Below are 14,296 nucleotides of genomic sequence, written 5' to 3'. Positions count from 1 at the left end.
ATATTTTGTAGGCATTGCATTGTATCCCATAGTTCAACTCACATCTGATAGAATATTTCCTCCACACTGAGATCCATCCATATTACCTTCCATCACCAAAAGCCAGACGGCATTTGGCTTATCATTACCAGCAGGCTGTAGAGAAGCCTACAGAAAAGGACACGACTGCCCTTCTACAAAGCCTTATGATATACATATTACAAATTTAGACTGATAATAAGGATTTGCATTACTCGTCACAAAGAGGTGCGCAACAAAATAAAAGATTCTACACCCTGTCTTACACCAAATTTAAGCAGTTGTTTTGGGGAAGGGAGGTTTTGTAGTGTTTATTTGAGCCTGGAGAAGCTATCCTGTTACCGTACCAATACATATTGAGTCTAATACCAAAACACTTCCCTGTACCAAGGGAATTCTTGCAGCACTTGTGTCTGCAGCAGGTGAGGAAGAGCGACAGCTTTTCCCATTTAGCCAGCCCACTTGCTGCATGCCAGGTCTGCACAAACCTGGGGTCCTTCCAGACCAATATGTTATCCCAATGATTTGACCTCTGGAATAGAAACAAAATTCAAAAACATAAATAAAAACATGAGTGCAATCCACCCACAAACTGGCAGATTACAAAGCACATACATGTATACGTGCATTTCATTTCCGCCTTTTTTTATCATCTTTACTCTAACCAGGAAAAAGGTGTAAGATTAGGGTAACAGTAAAGGAGAGGAAAATATCTTAAAAATTAAAAGCCAGAAAACAGAAAAGCATTGAACTATTCCCCTTTTCTTCCCACCAAAATCTTCTCCAAGTACATTTCCACCTTAAATTTAAGCAGAAGTTATGTATTTTCAACAAAAATATACTTTACAAAAATATATGCTGTTGTGTGTTATGCTACCTTTGGAGTACTCTTAGCAGAACAGTTTTTAAGGAAAAGACTTCTTGTTAGCAGAAGTTTCCAGAGGAAGCATGAGCACATGAAACAACCACTGTATTTGTGTTATCCAGACACCGTAAAAGATCATAATTTTGTAGGAGACTGACTGTCCGGTCAGTTTTTCAGACCATGTAAAACAGGCTAAAAGACCCTGAGATTGCAGTGCATCCTTCTTTTCTCACCCTGAATGCTAAAATTCAGTTGACTTGTGGAAATGTTGCTAGATTTTATTTTGCAATTTAACAAATAACAATGAATTTCTTAAAAAAAAAAAGTCATCCAGGAAAACGGCTCATATTTAAAGTTCCTACCCACTTCCTCTGGGAAGATCCAGAGTCATATTTGAATTTTCCACATCCCAGAAGGTACTTGGGTATCTAATTTCCTTTTTGCTTGGAGGAACTAAATGCAAAAATGCTTTGAAGGAAGGGGCTTTAAGTGCCTATGAGAATGGTAAAGCCAGTGATATAGTTGGATGGTGCAGCAACACTGCAAGTACAAGTGGGAACAGACAGAGACACTGTCATTTAACTCTTGAATTTCCAGGAATTTTGATACTTAAAAAACCCATAAGCAATAAAATATTTACCTTACTTAATCCTCAGAAGCCTTCAGAGTTTATCCTTCAGCAGTTTGAAGGTTCAGCTGTTACTAAGCAAAGGAATGTACATCTCATTTGCAGTGGTGACTCCACTAGCAGAATAGCACCAACAGAGAAGGACTATGTCCAAGGTGTATTTTCAAAAACAGTCATCAAATTTCGAAGAGCCATAATTCCGCTGTTCCAAACATACCTGCACAGACATATTAACATGCACTCAAAATCACTGTAAGATCACACATTGAATAAAGATTGTATACAACCCTTCACACCCATATTCCACTCAGCCTAAGGAGCATCAGTCTTCACAGTTCTTTTTGAAAAATGGACTGTAAGAGTAGAACTGCTCATGAACACATTATCAGTTGCTTGAAACTCAGCCTAGCAAAATAAGCAAAACAAACACTCCTTGCAAGATTAATGCAGCATTTGCTGACTGGCAAGCTTGCTTTGGATGTGGTACAGCAGTCCTGACTGCAGACAGCCAGGCTCCATTACTTCATAGACTTGTTTCCCAGAATGAGACATTGGGTGGCAGGTAGTAATTCTCATACCATACAAATCTGGCTGAGCAAAGGATGGAATGGTCTGTGTATGGTTCTCCAAATAGGTGAACTACTCCTACAGTGTGGCGTTAGCAACATGCAACATTACTTTGTCTTCTGGCATTTCTGAATCTTCAGCATCCTGAACAGTGGCTGTAAGTGTGCAAGGATGAAGTTACCAGCTTCTAAGACGAATATAGACAGAAACACAGCTTAATATTGCATTTGTAATAGCGTCCTTTGTCAGGACATAAGTACAAACATTTTCTGGTTGCAAATAACCCAGTGAATCTGCATACATATTAGCAGGAGCATGTTAATTCCCAAAGGCGAGTTCATGCACGTGTGGATTTGTATACGTAGGTATCAAGCAACTCTTAGATGCATCTACAAGTTACTGAGACAATGCTATAGAATTAGCAGTTAAACACAACAATTACCTTCTAAGCTTTGCCTCAGACAGTCAATAATTTTGCCCCAGTTGGTGCTGCTGGCAAAATTCCCATTGAAAATGGCAGGATTCTCTCTTAACCTCTTGAAAAACTGCGCAAAGCAGGGTGATACATAGGTCAGCATAGATACACAGAGCAATCTGATCGCTAATTGGCCACATTTGGGCACTTGCTTTTTATTAGTTATGTCAGTTGATTGCAGGAAAACATGACATGAATGAAAAACCCTTGAAAACTTAAAAAAGGTCCACCTAGTGCTCGTTCACCCAGCCAACTTGAATTCTGAATGGGAAAGATGTACACACCCTCCACAGGGGTTAACAACCCATGGGGATTTCAAAATTCACAAATGTGATCTTATTTGTGTGCAAAGTGGCTATGGCTACTGCTAACCAAGATCCAGCTAGCAGGCAAAAAAAAACAGTGTTAGAAAGCTATCCCCTTCTACTTTTTATAAATAATGTGAATTCAATTCAGGCAGTCAATCTCAGGTACTTTGTATAGCTAATAATAGACAGTGATTGTGATAGACCGCTATTTCCTTTTTATATCACTTAGACATGGGAAAGCACTTCAGACTGCTGATCATAAAAAGACATGATGAGTCAGGTACCAGGAAGCCACAACATCTCAACTCATGCCCGGCAGTGCAACACTGGCCAGTAAATCAGTACTGCTCAGATGCAGCTGGCAGAACTTTACTATTTTTCTACAGAATTATTAAATAGATGTCAAACAGCCTGTATCTTGCTCTCACCTGTTGTTTCTAACGGGGTTGTCATCCACCTTAGGTGATGGGATCTTTGATACTGGTATTGTAGACCCATACCAAGGAAATATTCACCGTTACTCTTTATAGTATATATTTCTTTTTACCATGTGTAGCAGGCCCTATTATCAGGAAAATGTACTTTGGTTTAGCTAGCTGAAGGAAACAACTCACAAATGGCTTTATTTCATATTTAAGTAAGTTAACATCTCAACTGCTGCTAAAGCATCTTGTGACTGATAACTCTGACCACTCTTGTTTAAACAATAATAACATATCTGGGTAACCCTCCCTAATAGAAGGAGGAGGAGAGGCAATATATGTCTAAATACAGACTGAAGTATGAAAATAAGTTTGTGTTTGTGTCTGTGTCCCTCAGAAAGTCTTCGGAAGTGTGTGGGCATGTAATTTTTGGCATATGCTTAGGGTTTTGGGCAAACAGTATTGTTATCAGTACAAGGTGAGCAATTCTACACACACACACACAAAATAATAATAATTGAAAGTTAATATTTGAAGTTAAAATACTTTATCCTGAAATAGAAGTGCTTCTCTTAGGAAATATTACCTCACAAGACTGTATTTTCCACCTGTCACTGTTTCTCTGCCCTTTGCAAGGAAGACATGCATTATGGGAGTCCTTGATAAAGACAAATCCAATTTCATAGCATCTTAAGGTTGGAAAAGACCTTAGAGATCATTGACTCCAATCGTACCTGTCTACTACTAAATCATGTCCCCAAGCACCTCATCTACCCACCTTTTAAATACCTCCAGGGATGGGGACTCAACCATCGCCCTGGGCAGCCTGTTCCAGTGCTTAATAACCGTTTCAGTGCAAAAAATCTTCCTAATGTCCAATCTAAACTTCCCCCGATGCAGCTTGACATTGTTCCCTCTTGTCCTATCACCTATCACTTCGGAGAAGAGACCAACATCCACCTCTTTACAATCTCCTTATAGGTAGTTGTAGAGAGCGATAAGGTCACACCTCAGCCTCCTCCAGGCTAAACAACCCCAGCTCCCTCAGCTGTTCCCTGTTTTCCAGCCCCTTCACCATTTTCGTCACTCTTCTCTGGACACGCTCCAGGACCTCAATGTCTTTCTTACAGCGAGGGGCCCAAAACTGAACACAGTATTTGAGGTGCAACCTCACCAGTGCAGAGTACAGGGGAAGGATCACTTCCCTGGTCCTGCTGGCCACACCATTTTTGACACAAGCCAGTTTGAAAAATTTCAGCCAGTATACCATGGAGGACATCCCAGTGACACACATTAAGTCAGTAAATCCCCCTCCTACAATGTTTTAAAGTGTTCATTTTGACTGAGATTAAATATGAGTACTATCAGACTCATGAATCTGTGCCATATGTTATCGAAGAAAGAATTAACATTCCCTTAAGAAGCCTAGAAAGGGTGAAATTTCTGATCTTTACTTTCACTGTTAGTCTTCCTTGTACAGATTTCTCTAATATCTTCAAGTTGAAAGCAACCTTTGAAAACGTTGCTTTGAAGCAATTCTTATGCGAGTATAAGTACCTGAATGGCTGGTAAAAGACTCTTCTGCCTAAGGAGAATCCCGTGCTTCTTTCACAACCCCAAAAAACCTTTTTCACTTCAGTTTTGGTCTGTAAAGAAACCTGCAAGACGCCACATTAAAACTAGATGAAATGTAAACTAAGATAAACCCTTATTAAAAATCTATGCAGTGTTTCTGTAACAAATTGTTTGAAGTAAAAAAAAAAGCTTATCCAAACATGTATTGGTTGTTTTCGAATTAGTCACCTTTCCTTCTGCTTGCATTTTCAGATATCCAGGTAAATACCCCTTCTCCTTTGCTACTATTTGACCTAAAGCAGTAAGCAATATCTCCAAGGACATCATCCACTCAGGCAGACCATACCTAGCTCAACACTGCTATAAATAAAGGTGGAGATACTTCTGTCAGATGTGCCAAGCGGTCCAGAGGCATTTGTCCAACGAGAGTAATACTTGACTCCAGCTTCCTGATCTGTACGTGCAGAACAAGTATTTCTACAATACTCTTCAGTTCAGTAAACCTGAAAGCAGAGGATTTATTGCATACAAGACCATGAAGCCTCCCCTTTGGTCATTTATACAGTGGTCTCTGAATAAACACATTCATATCCCAGCTTCAGCACACTCTGAAATATTCATGGATGCAGCCAAGAACAATACATCGAACAGTCGTTAGAGACCAGTTCCTCTGCTGGGCTACATCACACGACAACTTTGTTGACTTTGGTAGGAGAACAACAGTTTACACAAGCTAAAAATTTAAACATTTTGCATATTAAGCTCTTCTCTGCAAACAGTACTATTGATACATGTCTGTGAGCCAGATACTAAACACTGGTTTAGAAAGTTCCATGTATTTGCAGTCTTTTCAGTTTTAGAGCAGAGGCCAGAAGTTAGCGCTGATTACATCACAGTAGCAACTAACTGTCATAAATATCAATTTCACACAAATTTGGACAATTTCTTTAAACACTCTGTTGTATTTCTGAAGAGCTTTCTTAAGACCTCTGCATATTTTATTCTGTGGTACTGGCATGGATACTTATGCCCTATGCTTGTGTATGGTTGGATATAACCACCGAGGCTTGAAACATCAAACAGGACTGCCAGAACGTTTCTTTCTCCTGTAGCTCAAATGGACAGCTATACACTGCAACTTACCCATAGCAAGGTTTCCCCATGATCCTACTGCTCGCGCAGGCATGGCTTATCCCAAAACTAGGAGAGCACCTGCAAGTTGTTTGCACTCTGAAAGGAATCATTCATAAGCCTAAGCACATGCCGTTTTAAGTTGTCTGAGAGTTCCAGTCAAATGGGGCTACCCAATCAAATCAGTGCTTACTGGGGAGTTTTCTTTGACTGTTGGCTAAGGTGTAATTCTGGAGTACTCTTCTTATAATAGTTACCACAATTAATAGCTGAGACTTTTCAGAAGAACATAAAAAACAAGGTAGCAGACAACTTCCAGCAGAGGCTAGCCACTGAAAACCCTTGTTAACAATGAAGGCAAGGACAATAATCACCTCCAACTTGGTATTAAAACACAGAAGGAGACACTTACTTAAAAATGATTTTTAATCGATCCAGCGTTACTTACTGGGCTTAAAATATAAGTCCCATTACCACTACTGAGGTTGCACCTGCAAGTTTTCAGCCTCACACTGTCTTCTTCTAAAAACGGTCAGCCACTGTCAGTACACTTAACTGTGCCAAACCAGAAGGGGCAATTAGACCTTTGTTAAGGTAAATGGTACTAACAAGCTGGTAAAGAAAAATCATCATTAGCTTACCAGCCAAATCCTAGAGTGCAGACTCAAAAGGCGCCTGAATTATGCTCACAGAAGTATTGTAGGGTTGCCCTCATGCTCAAACAATCTCAGCAACATTTTAAGTTTTAATATAACAAATTTCATGTTATAACTTTATGCAATCATTTACATAGTAATAATTTAAGATAGGAATAAAAGAGGGGAAAATTGCCTTTGTACAAGTTATTCTATTAAGGACTGGAATATTAATGTTATTTGGTACATGAAACTCTGTGCAACCATGGAAACCATTGCATAGGATCCATTCAGCCTCCAAATCTGAGATGAGGCCCATGGTTGCTATGAGAAGATATAGCTCACACCCCTCAGCAGTTCCTATTAGAAAGTGATATTTAGGTTCTGTTGTGTATTTGTCTACACTTCATCTCAACATAAAGCTATTTGCGGAAGGGAGGCCAAGGAGAGGGTTTTGAAATCTGAAAGCATACCTTTCAAATCAATCTAGGCAATCAGATGCTGTTTGACAACAGTTTAGGGTTTATTTTTGACAATATAATTGATGTCTTCCCTTGTTCTGAAAAGATAAAAATGAGCATCATGAATGCAATTTGGAGACATTAGGGATTAATTTATATTCCAGGAGCATGTATGATATCTTTCCAAGTTCATCCTCAGCCCAGACCAGCTGCAGACAACCTACAGTAATTGATAAGAAACATTCCCCCTAGATTCTGCATTTAAAAAAAAAAATCTTTCAATTTGCAAAATTTGAAGTAAATACATACATGTAAGTCTTCTACAATCTGGTAAACTCAAAAATGTATTTGATCCATTTGATCTGTATCCTTTTCTAATTGCAAAACCTGTGCACTAGGTACATTTATGTAGCACGTAAAACCATCTTAATATACCTGAAGAAAGTCTGAAAATAAAATGGAAGGTTTCTGAAAGGTTTCTGAACTCACACAATTCGGGGAGTGTCATCCACTAACAGGGCAGGTTGGGGAAAAAATCTTCCCTGTGAAAAAAACTTGGAACTTACCTGAACCAACACTCGTACTTTAGTTTAAAATTACTTACTAAGTCTTTGAAGCAGGTGATGATCTCTCCACCAGCTCCTGTAGAATCTGCTGGAGCTGAGCCCTCCAGCCATTGGCTCTCCCTGCACCAGTTTCCCAGACTCAAGGTGCTGCCCTTGGCAGCTTGGCAGGGCAGAGAACCACCTCATCCCTCTCAGCATCAGAACAATCCTGTACATAAGGCATTAATTTTCCAGCTTTCTGTGTCACTGGCTCATTTAAAACTGCTCCTAACTTGTGGGAACCTCTTTCTTTGGAAAAATCAAACCTAGTTTGGTCTCAGTCAAGTACACCATCTGTCCCTTCTCTGTGCTGATGCCTCTATTCCTTGAGACAAGCTTTGCTGCTTTTACATATTTGAGATGCACCAGAAATACCAGAATATCCAACTCAAGAAAAGATGAGCAGAGCTTCAATCTTTTGAGTCCAGGTGCCTCCATTCATGTGATTAAAGTGCTCAGGCTAATACTTCACTGTTCATTTTTGTGGATTAACCATCAAGAGCAGTCTTTCTGCTTAAGGAAGGCTTGAAATTGCTTCCAGCTTTACCCCTATCAGAAGGAGGTTTGATTCATATTTTATTTTATAGTATAAAAAAAAAAGGCAACCCAGCTTCTTCCAAGCTGTTGTGAGTGCATTTTCCTCCATGTCACTCAGTGGCCCAGTGGCCATGGTTGAGCAGCTCGCAGGTGTTGCAGGGTGTTAGAGTGTTTAACAGATGGAGATTGCTCCCCTGATATGCAGACAGGCTAAGGTTGCCCTATGTGGGGAGGAACACACTTCAGAGAAACAATACTTTACAATAAAATCAGAAAAATCTTAAGTTGTTCACCTGAAGATATTTAAAACCATCCATATAGCACCAAAAATGCTTATTCAGTTGTGGCGGTAACCAAAAATCACAGAAACTTATAAATTATCTTACACAGTAGATGGCACAACATCCTTCTTTCCTCACATTTGTTTTGTAGACCATCATTTTTGAAGACCCAAGCTCCATACTCCAGCGGCAGTTTCTTACTTTGTGCAAGATTCATATGTTCTGCAAATGAGGCCAAAGTAATCCAAATCTTCTTTGCACCAGAGAGGACCTTATGCTACACCTGATTCACTGAGAATGGTTGCACATCCACAGATCATGGTGTGCCTCATTAGGAAAATGTTCTCTAAAACTCCTCAGTGCCTCCTTTTCCAGGTATGATTTTTTCCGAGCATGATAATGATACCCACATCCTACTTCTGCATCACTCTTTGCTCTTATCAAATTAAGCTAATAGAACTTGTATGCTTCCATAAAAATTCATTTGGAAAAGCCTACATGAGAAGTACCAAGTAAATGCTCTGCTCCTGATTTACAAATGGTAGCAAATCCCTCAACCTGGGCACTTGACTTTAATTTACAAAATAAATGCTCTTAGGAAAAGCAGAAGCTGTGAATGTGCAGAGTAAGACAGAAAGATGGTCAAGTTTGGTACTCTGGTTCAACCGTCAGTACAGTCCTGAACCACTGGAGAAATCACAGGCGCTATTTCCGATGCTTGTCCATGGATCAAAGGATCCAGATTAAAGGGCTGCCAGGAGTGATGAGTCCAGACGACCATCACTGGTTTATCAGATCTTTCAACTTTGGGATTACACTCACCATAGACATCACTTTAAGCCAACCACAGAAACAGACAGGTGTCTTCTGGACAGTAAGGGCCGCCAAAGATCACTCTCCTCATTCAGGACCATCACTATTTAAGAGACAGCTCAGCTAAAGCTACTATTTGCAGCACTTATCAGATGTAGCCTTAAGGTTTCAGAGTGTGAATTACTGTGGTGACATGCTGAAGCAGAGGGAAGTGGCAGTGACCTGCAAGTCTGTTAACTCATTCATACCCACAGCAACGAGCATTTCTCACAGCTAAAATCATACTGTACAGGTCACTAGGCACCCTGCTTTAAGTCAGTCACTGAAATTTTGGCCCATTGAAACACAGAAAGAAAAATGCTTTCAAATAATAAAAATCAGGAATGTAGAATATAAACCAAGAGCTATTTTCAATTTTCATATATTTTTACTGATAGAAATACTTTCTCATACTTTCTTCCAAAAATCATATATCACAAAACTTAGTACCTTTCAAAAACGGCATTTATCCACACTGCACCTACACGTATTTTCATCAAGATGGTACAGGCAACGACAACAAAAACATGACAGAAAACTCCAATAGTTAGAGGTGGAACAAGCCTTAGCACTTCCATGTTAGTGATGAAGCAATGTGGGGACCTTTCTTGGCTTTCTGATTTGCCTGCTAAAAGTCATCAGACTTCCTTACAGCAGTAAGTAAGTGTCCATTATGGATGGCAAGATCTCAACTCTACTGAAGTCAAAGTAACTTTTCCCTATTAGATACACACTGAATGAGGGTTTCATCTATTTTCAGCATTAGGCTTTTGGGTCTAGTTGGGATTTGGCCACACATTTATATTTTTATGTCTAAGTTCCAGCACTCTGGGAAATGGCACATGTTCCAAAGTTCAAACCAATATGCAGGTATTGCAACTGCTATGTCTGACCTAGGCACAGGTAACACAAACTCTTACGCCTGCCACGTCCTGCATATCCTTAGGTGCATAGGCAGCACGGAATATTAGTCACAGTAACTGAGAATTTAGGCCAAATGCTCTATCCTGGCCTATAGAGCATTTTATAAATGTGATATATTTACATGTGATGCATTGATGTAATATATAAAATGCATTAGCTGTTACTGTATTTAAGAAATGCTGAAAGCTAGCAATACCAAGACAGATTTATGATTTCCCTGTCCTTTGTTTTATTGGTGATAAGCAAAAGAGAATACTTGATTTAGATAACTTAACTGACTTTTTTCTTCACTTTTCAGCTAATGTATATTTGACTGTATTTTTCCTTATTTTCACCAAAATTGTATAGGTGCAGACGCACACACAAATCACAAAGTTGCCTGACTGCTTATTACATCTTTTTAGGAACATGTTAGTATATCTCTATTCTGGAGAACATTTCACAGTTCAGTGATGGAAAATAGTTTGCACTTCATTTGTGCATGTACTAATTTTAGATTAAACAGGACCACATAAATCCTGCTGAAAAATGATGCAATTAAGCCAGACCTATTTGTAAAAAGGACAACATGTGGCTGTAATTATAATGGCTAAGCATTCAGTAACACATTGACTTATTAGTGTGCTAAGAGGAGTTTGTGCAACATGCTGAGTAAGTCTTTACAGGAATAAATCTTAATATTCCCCCCAAAGCCATTAAAAACAATCCTCTGTTGCATTTTTGATCAACTTCCATGGTGATCTGCTTTTTTCAAAATGGTCACTTTTGTTGTAAGCATAGCACTAAGCATGCTCTGTGCCTACTTTGCAGCGTAAAGTAGCTGTACTTACTGAATTGGCTTTATTTCAGACCAAAACTATTTCCAAGAATTACTGAATGACTGGCATACGTACCAAAGTTCTCAAGTATATATGCTTCAAGTGACCAATAATCTGTAAAGGTTTACAGTGTTCATACTTCACAATGCCATTGCAGTTTATATGAGGATTTAGATCCCTCAGCACACTTCTAAATCCTTGGCAATCCCACAGGGCTATCACAGTCTTCACTGAAATGACCTGTGACAAAAACTGATTACCACTACACATACCTTCTTCTGTACCTATCAATGACCACAAAGACTACGTCCAGAATAACCTTACGATGCCAAGCAAGGTAAGAAGCTAGATTTTAAGATCATTTTTTGCTATTTATAACCAAACTTGACTTGCCACCTATACCTGTAGAAATCCACACTGTTGTCTAGGCATCCCATTTCATGCTTCTCATGGGTCCTGCCTTCCCTGGCAGTAATTGATCTATGAAAAGGATTTGGCACTCTTGAGATATGCCTGTCTGGGCAAGAAGGACAGACAGAAGTGTCCTAACAAGGTAAAGTGGGCCAGCTCGCCTAAGATGTTCTCTCAGGTATGACCATTAGATGCAAGTTCTAATCTTCACATTCAGCAAGAGCCATTGAAAACTCAGCTGCACAAACTGCAGACTGAAGGTGAGTTTGGGCTCAAACATAGTCCCAGGTCCATATTCAAAGTGTAGCACATAAGTACCAAATTCCTGTACAGGGCTCTTTAGACAGTAGGCCTTCTGCTGTCTCCTTGACATTCAAATGTCCATGTGAGGTGGCTACAAAAGGAAATGTGAGAACCTCAGGACTCACCACCATCAGGTAGAAACAGTGATGGTAAGGCTCTTCACAACCCAGTCATGAAAGTCTGGCTGCTACATACAAGGAGGATTTAATTTATTTTTAATCTCTCGCTCTTAATTTTTTCTTAAGGATGCTGTGTGTAATAACGTGGGAGAATGATACAGCATTGCCGTTCTTCTGTGGAGCATTTAAAGGTAAAACACAAAACTAAATGTATTTTTTTTTCCGCCTTTCAGTCCCCGGTCCTTCTGATTCACTGCTTTCTAATTCTCCAACATAACAGGAAAACTTATTTTCATAGTTGCATGCCTTTCACTGAACTAGATAAGAAAATACCTCTCATCTCCAAAGGGCTTATTTCCTTCAGAATTAAGACACTGAGTCAGTTGTTTCTTCAGTTCCAGTGACCTTTCTTCCCCTGCTAGCTGGGGGCTTGGTTTTTTAACAGGAGAATATGTAATATAAACATAATCAGTCCTTTCACATCATGTAGCTCTTCACTTCAGCTTCCTTACTTGGCAAACTTTTTTTCTGGTATGCCCCCTCTAAAGTAAGAACAATCCATAGGAAGGGAAAAAAAATACAAAAGGACCTTAAATGCTAACACACACTCATACACCACTAAAAGTGCACCTGTGTCTTGTCATTTCAAAATTAATATAAGGCAAAGTACATGATCCCTTTTGCTAATTAACACAGCCCTCTCAGTTTCCCCTTTCCCCTCACACTAATTAGCAACAAAAAAAAACCTCACGCAGACAAAGAGACTAAATAGCCACAGGACTCCCTTGTTGAGCAAAGCACTTTTGGGAGGAGAAGGGGCAAAGCTCTGCATCGGTAATTTTAAACACCTGATAGCCTGAAGCATGCAGGTGTGGAAGAAATGTTGCCGAAGTGATGCAAACCTATAAAAATGCCTTCACAATTTGCCTTAAAATTCAAAATCCTCATTAGTCATCTGAATAATTTACCAGCTGCCCCACAGGGCAGGGAAGGGATACTTCTGTTGTCTAGTTGAGTAACGATGAGGTGGTTTACCATCAAAAAGGAGAGGGAGAAGCATAAAGTTTCTGAAAAATGAAAATTTGCTCTCAAAGTGTGGTCATTTCTTGCCAGAACTTTTAGAGAGATATCATAAAGAGACCAGTCATGGAGGCACAGGGTATTCCTTCCAAGGGAGGGAATGGACTGCTCAAAGAAGCTAGTGCATTTCAAAGAATTTTGCTGACTTTAATCCATCTCTTCTTTGGTTTACATAACAGGTATGGTGTGTGCAGAATTAAAAAAAAAAATCCAGTATTAGTAGTTATACATTCTCTAAAACGGATTTTAAATTAACTTGAGGAAGTTTGAAAGTACTGTAAGGAATAAATGTTGCTTTTAATCTTTCAAAGTGCAAACTGTAGCATTACTGTTATCTTCTTCTGCCAAGTGTAAGAAGTGTACTGGTCTTTAGGCACCCAGCAGCGTTTCTTGGAAGGGCAATGAAAGAGTGAATGGCAAAAGCCTGCCAAAAGGAAAATCAAAGCCATACCTGCAAGCCACAATACAGTTCTAGGAATCCCCTCAGACTTTTCCTTTTCATGTGTTTGAAACTGAAACTTTTCAAAATGCTGGCACGGTTCCCTAAAATAATTTTTACTTCTTAAACCTAAACAACTTGGATATTAGGGGAAGAGGAAGAAAGGAGAAGAAAAGATGGGGTTAAACAACAACAAGGGAAAAAAAAAGATATAGGAAAGAAGTAGCATTAAATGCAATTGTATTGTCCCAAAGCAGTCTCTTTAGAGGAAAAGAGCCTTAAAATGCAGGAAATCTGTCTAACCCTTTAACTATTCCCACTCAAGCTGCCCCGCAGTCACAGATGTTACTGATTCAGTTAGATAGCAATTCCAAGCTCCCAAAACAGATTCCAAGCGAGAAAATAGGAAAAGTCCTTGGTTGTTATTAGATACGCATTCTGAAGCAAAAAGAAGTATGGGCAGGGAGGAATTTGTGGCCTGGATTAGAGGTTCTACAGTAATTAAAGAGCAATGACAAATGGCATCTTGGCTGACCTATTGAACGCCAAGCCGCGAGGTTAGGAGCTCAGGCTGCAGCAAAAATTTCTAGGGAAATATGTCAGGTTTTTTTCCTGCTGTGATTTACTGACACGTTTAACAGGAATGAAACCCATACAGGTCTCTGAAAATATAACGATGGCCTACAGAGATTAGGTGAAAAAGTGGAGAATTTAGCAGGGCATGCTAAAAGCCTTGTAAATGACGTATTTAACTGTGCAATTAAATTCTATGGTGGGTTAATAATTCATTGCATCATCGCTAAAAAGCTGGAGGAAAGATATCACTTCCTAAGAGACAGAGT

Source organism: Cuculus canorus, chromosome 8, assembly GCF_017976375.1.
Source record: "Cuculus canorus isolate bCucCan1 chromosome 8, bCucCan1.pri, whole genome shotgun sequence".
NCBI classification, from domain to species: Eukaryota; Metazoa; Chordata; class Aves; order Cuculiformes; family Cuculidae; genus Cuculus; species Cuculus canorus.
This window is presented reverse-complemented; position numbering follows the sequence as displayed.